Source organism: Salvelinus fontinalis, chromosome 9 (genome assembly GCF_029448725.1).
Source record: "Salvelinus fontinalis isolate EN_2023a chromosome 9, ASM2944872v1, whole genome shotgun sequence".
NCBI lineage: Eukaryota > Metazoa > Chordata > Actinopteri > Salmoniformes > Salmonidae > Salvelinus > Salvelinus fontinalis.
In genome coordinates, this window is record NC_074673.1 from 39997266 (window position 1) to 40005562 (window position 8297).

Sequence of the window (8297 nt, forward strand, 5' to 3'; positions counted from 1 at the left end):
TGTATATACTGAGATCATGTGACACTTAGATTACACACAGGTGGACTTTCTTTAACTAATTATGTGACTTCTGAAGGTAATTGGTTGCACCAGATCTTATTTAGGGGCTTCATAGCAAAGGGGTGAATACGTATCCACGCACCACTTTTCCGTTTTATTTTTTTTTATTTTTTTTGAAACAAGTCTTTTATTTTATTTAACTTCACCAATTTGGACTATTTTGTTTATGTCCATTACATGAAATCCAAATAAAAATACATTTTTAATTACAGGTTGTAATGCAACAGAATATGAAAAACGCCAAGGGGGATGAATACTTTTGCAAGGCACTGTACCTCCAGCCTCACCTCTTGACTTCTCACCAACAGTTGTGAATGGGGAGACCAGGATTAGCTATAGATGTAGGATCTTAACTTGAGCCAGTTTGCTACTACAGGAAAATAAACCTTAAGCAAAATAAAATTATTAGATTATTATTAGAATACGATTGGGGATTCTAATTAATGGACATATTTTAAAGGGGTTGATACATTTGACATTCGGGATAATCAAGTTTTAAAAAATTAAGCGCAAATTACAAACCTTAATTTTTTAAAACCTTAAATACACTACAAGTTTGCATTTCATACTGTGCAGGAACATTCTCATAAACAAAAATATTGATCATATTAAGATCATACAACTCAAAATTTAGTCTGATCTGTTCAAACTTCAACATAGGATATGTTTGTTTGTGTCACGTTCTGACCTTTATTTCCTTTGTGTTCTGTCTTTGTGTGTCTGCACCAGACAGTACTGTTTCGGTTTTTCACATTTGTTGTTTTTGTATTTTGAGTGTTCACCTTCATTAAACAAGATGAACAATTACCACGCTGCACCTTGGTCCACTTCTTCTCCTCTAGACGACAACCATTACAGTTTGTCAGATATCAGCTATCCTAACCGCCATTGGCAATAGAACAGTGACTATGTGTTCACATAAACATGTGCTGTATGGAGCCAGCACATTTAGACTATTGTCTTTTTTTATTATTGAATTGAATGGTATCAGTCAATATGGGGAGGGAGAAACCTGGTGTATTCTGCAGCAGGATCAATTAACTCCTTTTTCTATAAGGTACACCACAGGTATGATCACTCTGACATGTTTTCCCAACCTGGTCTCAGAGCATTTCATATTATCCTGTATGTAAATCCAAGACACTCCATTTAGTATGTATATATTACGTTAGGTATGGGTACATAAGATAAATGGCTAATTAAATCAGTGACTAATTTTGTCAAAGACAGATTTTTCAGATTTTGAGAGAGTTTTACTAAGATCAGCAATCTTAGCAATTATCATATTCTCAGAGGAGTCAGAGAGGAGCATAACACAATTGTCAAGCTCAACAATACCTAGTACGTTACAGTGTCCTCCTTCCTTTGCCGAGTAGGTTGTTTCTCATTACCTCTCTGCATAAAGTATTAAAACCCACATTCAAACTTTATCCTTCTCATAGGCTCAACCTGACTCCCAAAAAGCTCAGTGGTTGATGTAGGCTTTCTAAATACTTAAACCTGGGTTCCTGGCCTCTTAGTCTGATTCCAATTTTTCTCGCCATTTGTATCTATTTGTTGTTTTCCTCAGATCCCTCACGGGGTCCCGTGGCTGAGCCAACAAGGAGACCCATGGAAAGGATGATGGGAAAACAAACCCTCAGACCGGTGTAATCTCTGTTTCCTAGTTATAGAACCTGCGTGTGAGTGTGAAATTATGTCTCCTACTTCTGCTCATTGGCTAGAGCCTTCTTCTGTCACGTCCTGCCCTTAGAGATCCTTTTTATGTCTCTGTTTTGGTTGGTCAGGGCGTGAGTTTGGGTGGGCATTCTATGTCTGGTGTTCTATGTTGTCCTTGTGTTGTATTTCTGTGTGTTTGGCCTGATATGGTTCTCAATCAGAGGCAGCTGTCATTCATTGTCTCTGATTGAGAATCCTATTTAGGTAGCCTGTTCCCACCTGTGTTTGTGGGTGGTTGTTTCCGGTTTAGTGTTTGTTTTCACCTTTCTGGACTGTTCGTTTGTCGTTTTTGTTGTTTTTGTTTAGTGTTGCGTATTTAATTAAAGAATATGAACACTTACCACGCTGCACCTTGGTCCTCTTCTTCTCCTCCAGACGACAAGCATTACATCTTCTTGGCTCGAACCTTCATCTTCTTCATCAGCTCACTTCATGAGCCAATCGGCAAACAGTAGAGATCATGGTTGATGGTAAACAGGGCATGCCAGACAAAAGACAAAGCCATAAGCCAGACCTAGGACAGAGAGCACATCCTCTCTCCCTCCACACTTGGTGATTGAGAATATCAGCCTGCTGCTGTTTCTCAAGATCCGTAGTTTCAGATGACAAACAACTAAAAATAGAATGCATGTGTGTGACAATGGGAAGCAGCCAATTTGGCCACCTCATCAGCTATGCTGTTACCAATACCAGCATAATCACTCCTACCCGTGTGTGCCTCAACCTTAACAATAGCCAATTTGTTAGGTTTTCGCAGTCTCAATCAACTGTTCAACATAAGGTCTGTTTTTAATAGGTGTGCCTGTGGTATTAGTAAACCCTCTTGCTCTCCAAACCCCACACCAGGATAGACAAACCCCAATAGCATATGCTAAGTCTGAGTAGACAGTAAGGGCCTTCCCTTCCCCCAATTTACAAGCTGTTTTCAGAGCTAATAATTCTGCCTGTCGCGCTGATAAATGTTCTGGTAGGGGCTGTATAACCTCAATATCACCTTCCACATCTACTACAGCAAATCCAACATGTTTCTTCCCAGTGCTTTGATCTATATATACGCAGAACCATCAACAAACAGCACCATGTCAGAGTCAAGCAGAGGTTCATCAAACAAGTCTTTGTCCAGTATACATTCCTGGGCTGTCCCGTTGCCCCTGTTACTGTTGACTTGCTCAGGGAAGCCCGAACAACTTGTCCAGGTTTGCCTAAATAGGAACAGTGAGCTCCAGTGTCTATTAGAAATGGTAGGTCATGTCCATTAACATTAAGAGTACCCATTGGCTCTTCTCTTCCATCATTGAATTCGTACTGGGGATACTGGAGCAGGGGAGTCGGGCGCCTTCATTGTTGATTCTGAGGAAAATAAGAACTGTTGGTGTTCTGTTTTCCCATTGGCCATGGCTGTCCTCTGTCATTAACTTGTCCTCCTTGTCCATAGGTAGGGCATAGGTGGCCCCTGGGGGGCATTTCCGGCCCCGGGTGAGTGGTACTGTGGTTGAGGAGCAAACTGTTTCCGTAGTGGGTAGTACACTCCATGATGTGCATTAGTAAAGTTTCCTCTTCCTCTGCCAGGCCCAAAATGTCCTCTGCCCCTGTTGTAACCCCTTCCTCTTTCATTTCCCCCACACTGCAAACTCACATGCCCCAACTGCCCACAGGTCCAGCATTGAGTGTTGTTCCAGTCACAAGGGGCTCTGGCGGTCCCACCTCTTCCAGTCCATGTTTGTGGGTCACCATAAGGCTGAGTGTTGAAAAGCACATACCCTGCAGGCACTAGGTTCATGGTGACTGTGGGTGATCTGCAGGCTGTGGTTGTGGTGAGCCTGTAGAAACAACTTGAGCAGCCATCATATTGTGAGTAGAACCACCACTTCCTTTCTCGATCTGTGCAAGCTGGGCCTTCTTCAGTGCAGTGTCTAGTCCTCCTTTTCTTGATTTCTCATCAGTCTTTAGTTTCTTCCAGTTTCTGAACCAGTGTCAGATACTCTTCTTTCTCTCCTCCAGTCTTTTTTCTTCTCTCTTTCTGTCTTCCCTCTCTTCCTGCTCTCTGAATAGGTCACCCATGGATGGTGGCACATTGTACATTTAGTTTACTTCTTTAGTAGTTTGTTTTCTACAGGCAGCCATATGTCTAGGGTCTTCCAGCCTGCTCCTTTTTGTGGAGTGAGTTGGGGTGGCAAAGGAAACTCCCTCCAGGAACTGTGCCTCCTTTTTTCATCCAATTCTATTGTTCTCATGCCGCTTGTTGTTGTTGTGTCCACCACCTCTTTCATCAGAGTCCCCTTGAGGATAATTGTGGTTGCTTCTCTATTTTCTTCTGTCAGTGGTATGAGAGGGTAGATCTGTGTATAGTCACCCGGGGGTCCTCTGGGTTGAGTCTCATACAGCGGCGGGGCGGTGGGGAGTACTCCTGTTCTGCCTCTGTCCTGACTCATTTCTTTCCTCCCGCACTCTATTTTTATCTCCAGCTTTAGTTTGGTCACGGTAGCCTTGTTCATGAAGATCTGTCCTTCCACAATCATCATTCCTATCACAGTTTCTGATACAAGGGTACTTTTCTTCTTCCCCTTCTTTTTGTCAATTTTTCTTGTCTAAATTATCCCCTTGACTAAATCCAACCTAGTCTTGTTGAATGAACCATCCAGTGGATATCGGTTTTCTCCTGCCATTTCTGTCCAGACATGCCATTTCTTAAAAGTTCATGTAAATTCCATAGCGGGAAACTTATTTTGCATATATTCAACAGGCGTGACAGGCTTCATTGCTCCCATCGCCTCATTCTGGTTTGACCGTGCCATGGTGCTCCGGCTTTTTATTTAGATAGTGTGCGTGTAATGTGTTTTCTAATTTCTATATGGTTATCCTAAAGTGGGCGTAATATGTATGAATATGCCTATATAAATTATTCTCTATCTCCTTTCAGTGTGTGTTAAACAGTGGGTGATACTGAAATCCTAATTATACACTCACTTAATAACTTCTCTGCGCTACGGATCCCTTTAGCGGGATCATTTTCCTAAACAACCGCTGAATTGCAGGACGCAAAATATTACTAAAAATATTTATAATCATGCAATCACAAGTGACATATACCAAAACACAGCTTAGCTTGTTGTTAATCCACCTATCGTGTCAGATATTGAAAATATGCTTTACAGCGAAAGAAATCCAAGCTTTTGTGAGTGTACCAATCAATGCTAGAACAGTTAGCCTTATATTAGCTTGGTTAGCTTGGTCACGAAAGTCAGAAAAGCAATCAAATGAATCGCTTACCTTTGATAATCTTCATATGTTTGCACTCACGAGACTCCCAGTTACACAATAAATGTTATTTTTGTTCGATAAATATTACTTTTATAACAAAAAAACGCCATTTGGGTTGCGCGTTATGTTCAGAAATCCAAAGCCTCGTTCCATTCGACGAAAATTCCAAAAAGTATCCGTAATGTTCGTAGAAACATGTCAAATGTTTTTTATAATCAATCCTCAGGTTGTTTTTAACAAACATAATCGATAATATTTCAACCGGACCGTAACCTATTCAATAAAAGAGAGAAAGAAAATGGAGAGCTACCCCTCTCGCACGCAGGAACTAATCAAAGGACACCTCACTAGTTTTGAAAAATCTCGCTCATTTTTCTAAATAAAAGCCTGAAACTATTTCTAAAGCCTGGTCACAGCCTGAGGAAGCAATTGGAAAAGGAATCTGGTTGATACCCCTTTAAATGGAAGAAAGACGGGCAAGGATTTTTTTTTTTAAACACTTCCGGGTTAGATTTTCTCAGGTTTTCACCTGCAGAATCAGTTTTGTTATACTCACAGACAATATTTTGACAGTTTTGCAAACTATGGAGTGTTTTCTATCCTAATCTGTAAATTATATGCATATTCTACGATCTGGACCTGGGAAAAAGTCCGTTTACCTTGGGAACGTTATTAAAAAAATAAAAATAAAAATGACCCCTAGCGTCAAGAGGTTAATGCAGGCTATACTAAATGGTTCTACTAAACTCATATATTTCACACATGGGCCTTACAGAGACAACCGCATGATAGACTTCAATTCCTAATATTATATCTTAAGGGTGTAGAGTAACAGTAATATTATATTCACCAGTGCCCCTGGTGAAAGTGTCACAAAGTAATTTTCTATAGAAATCTCTACAGAACACAACTTCCTTGTAATATTTTACTGGTATACTAAGGGTTGTACATTTCCTATACTGTCCAATGGTAGGAAAGTGTCACTAACAAATATGTTCAACCTTTTAATCAAATAACTTCTGTCCTACTCCTAACTTTTTATTCCACCATTGGGCAATTTCCCAATAAAACCGCCATAATCTGCAAGAACAAACAAATAAATAAAACATACAACACAAAATTCAAAAACAATTCAACTCATTATTTAGGTCCTTGTCCATGAATTACCTCCCAAAATAAAACAGATTATTATCACTGAACCACCGCTCCAAAATAACTAGTATTTGGGTAATTGTCGCTGAATTACCTCTACAAAATAAAAAATAGATGATTATCGCTAAACCACCTCTTCAAAATAACTAGTATTTGGGTAATTGTCGATGAATTACCTCAACAGAATCATCCTACCTCTCCGGAGTACTATATTTATTCATCATTCATTCCATTCATCATATATTGACATCGTGCATTTCACCAATAGCCAGTTATGTAATATCTCCAACCTAGAATTCAACTATGTCATATTCAAAGTTTATGTATATATTTTAGAGTGAGTGGGGTGCCACTTACTTGTTAGGGGGAAACCACACCAGTGAATGTCAATTAATTACAGACTTAGATTAAACAGGTGTCTGCTTACCTTGTTCAATTTGGAGCTCTGGCACCATGGTGTGGAATTTCCTCCAACCGGGGTGGACACTCACTCCTGGCAAGCTCGCCAAATGTTGGTATAGGTTCCTTGTCAATCATTGGCTTATTGTTGAAATCAGCAATCAGACAATATCTTCTTTAAGTAAATCAATCAAACCTGTATTAATGCAATTGCAGACAGAAGTTGACAATGGAGTAAGTTCTGCAAAATAAAAAAGGTAAAAGTTACTTTAATATACTTGCAGTCAACCCTTAAAACCTCTTAGGGATCCATTAACGGGGAACAGCTGCGGGTAAGGTTCTGACATATGGGTGTGTCTTGGTGGTGGCGAGGACACACCCAAGAAACACCCACATCAAACCACACCCCCAAGCCAACTCACGTGTGGCATTTGTCATGGCAGCCAGCATTTCTTGAGCAAGCCAATAAATCGAGGCAAAATCAGCTGGTCCAGATGCCTTTTAAAACGGCAACATTTTCTTTTAGCCTCATGACAATATGTGTAGAATAGCAACAGAAACTAAAATGAGAAACCAAATGAGATGGTTTGGGATGAGTTGGACCGCAGAATGAAGGAAAAGCAGCCAACAAGTGCTCAGCGTATGTGGGAACTCCTTCAAGACTGTTGGAAAAGCATTGCAGGTGAAGCTGGTTGAGAGAATGCCAAGAGTGTGCAAAGCTGTCATCAAGGCAAAGGGTAACTAAAATCTAAAATAATTTTCTTTGGTTACTACATGATTCCATATGTGCTATTACATAGTTTTGACGCCTTCTCTATTATTCTAGAAAAAAAAAAAGAAAAAAAATCTTTCATCTCTGTTTCATAATTTTCCTTCAATTCACATCCGAGTGAGCGAAACAGCGCCCCTCTTTTTCAGTATGTGTAGGCCATCTATCTGATACTGTCTGGTCAAAAAGAGTATGCCGTTGTTTCTGCCCGTAGTATGGAATGCAAGGGAAGCCAACGAGCATTTGGCCTACCTTGTGTCAGGGGAAGACAGTTCAGATTTGGCTTCACACTAATCACATCACATCAAGAGCAATACATAATTGACAGAAACAACTTGAATTGTTGCATCTCGTTGTGTTGTTGTCCTCTGGTGGTTAGCTAGCTAGCTAAAATTGGATCTTTCCTAAATTATCAATGGATGGAGATAGGGATTTGGACTTGTGGTTTTACTAAATTATCTGTACTGATGCTGGAAACAGTGGAGGCAGCTCTTGTTTTCTTTGCGATGTATTTTTTATTATTTTATTTAACCTTTATTTAACTAGGCAAGTCAGTTAAGAACAAATTCTTATTTACAATGACGACCTACAAAAAAAGGCAATAGGCCTTTGGGGGGCCTGTGATTAAAAATAAAAATGTTGGACAAAACACATATCGTGACATGAGAGACACCACAACACTACATAAAGAGAGACCTAAGACAACAACATAGCATGGCAGCAACACATGACAACATGGTAGCAGCCCAACATTACAGCAGCACAACATGGTAGAAACATAAAACATGGTACAAACATTTTTGGACACAGACAACTGGACAAAGGCAAAAAGGTAGAGACAACAATACATCACGTGAAGCAGCCACAACTGTCAGTAAGTGTGTCTGTAACGGGTGACGCTCTCCTCATCCTCGGACGAGGTGAGGAGAGAAGGATC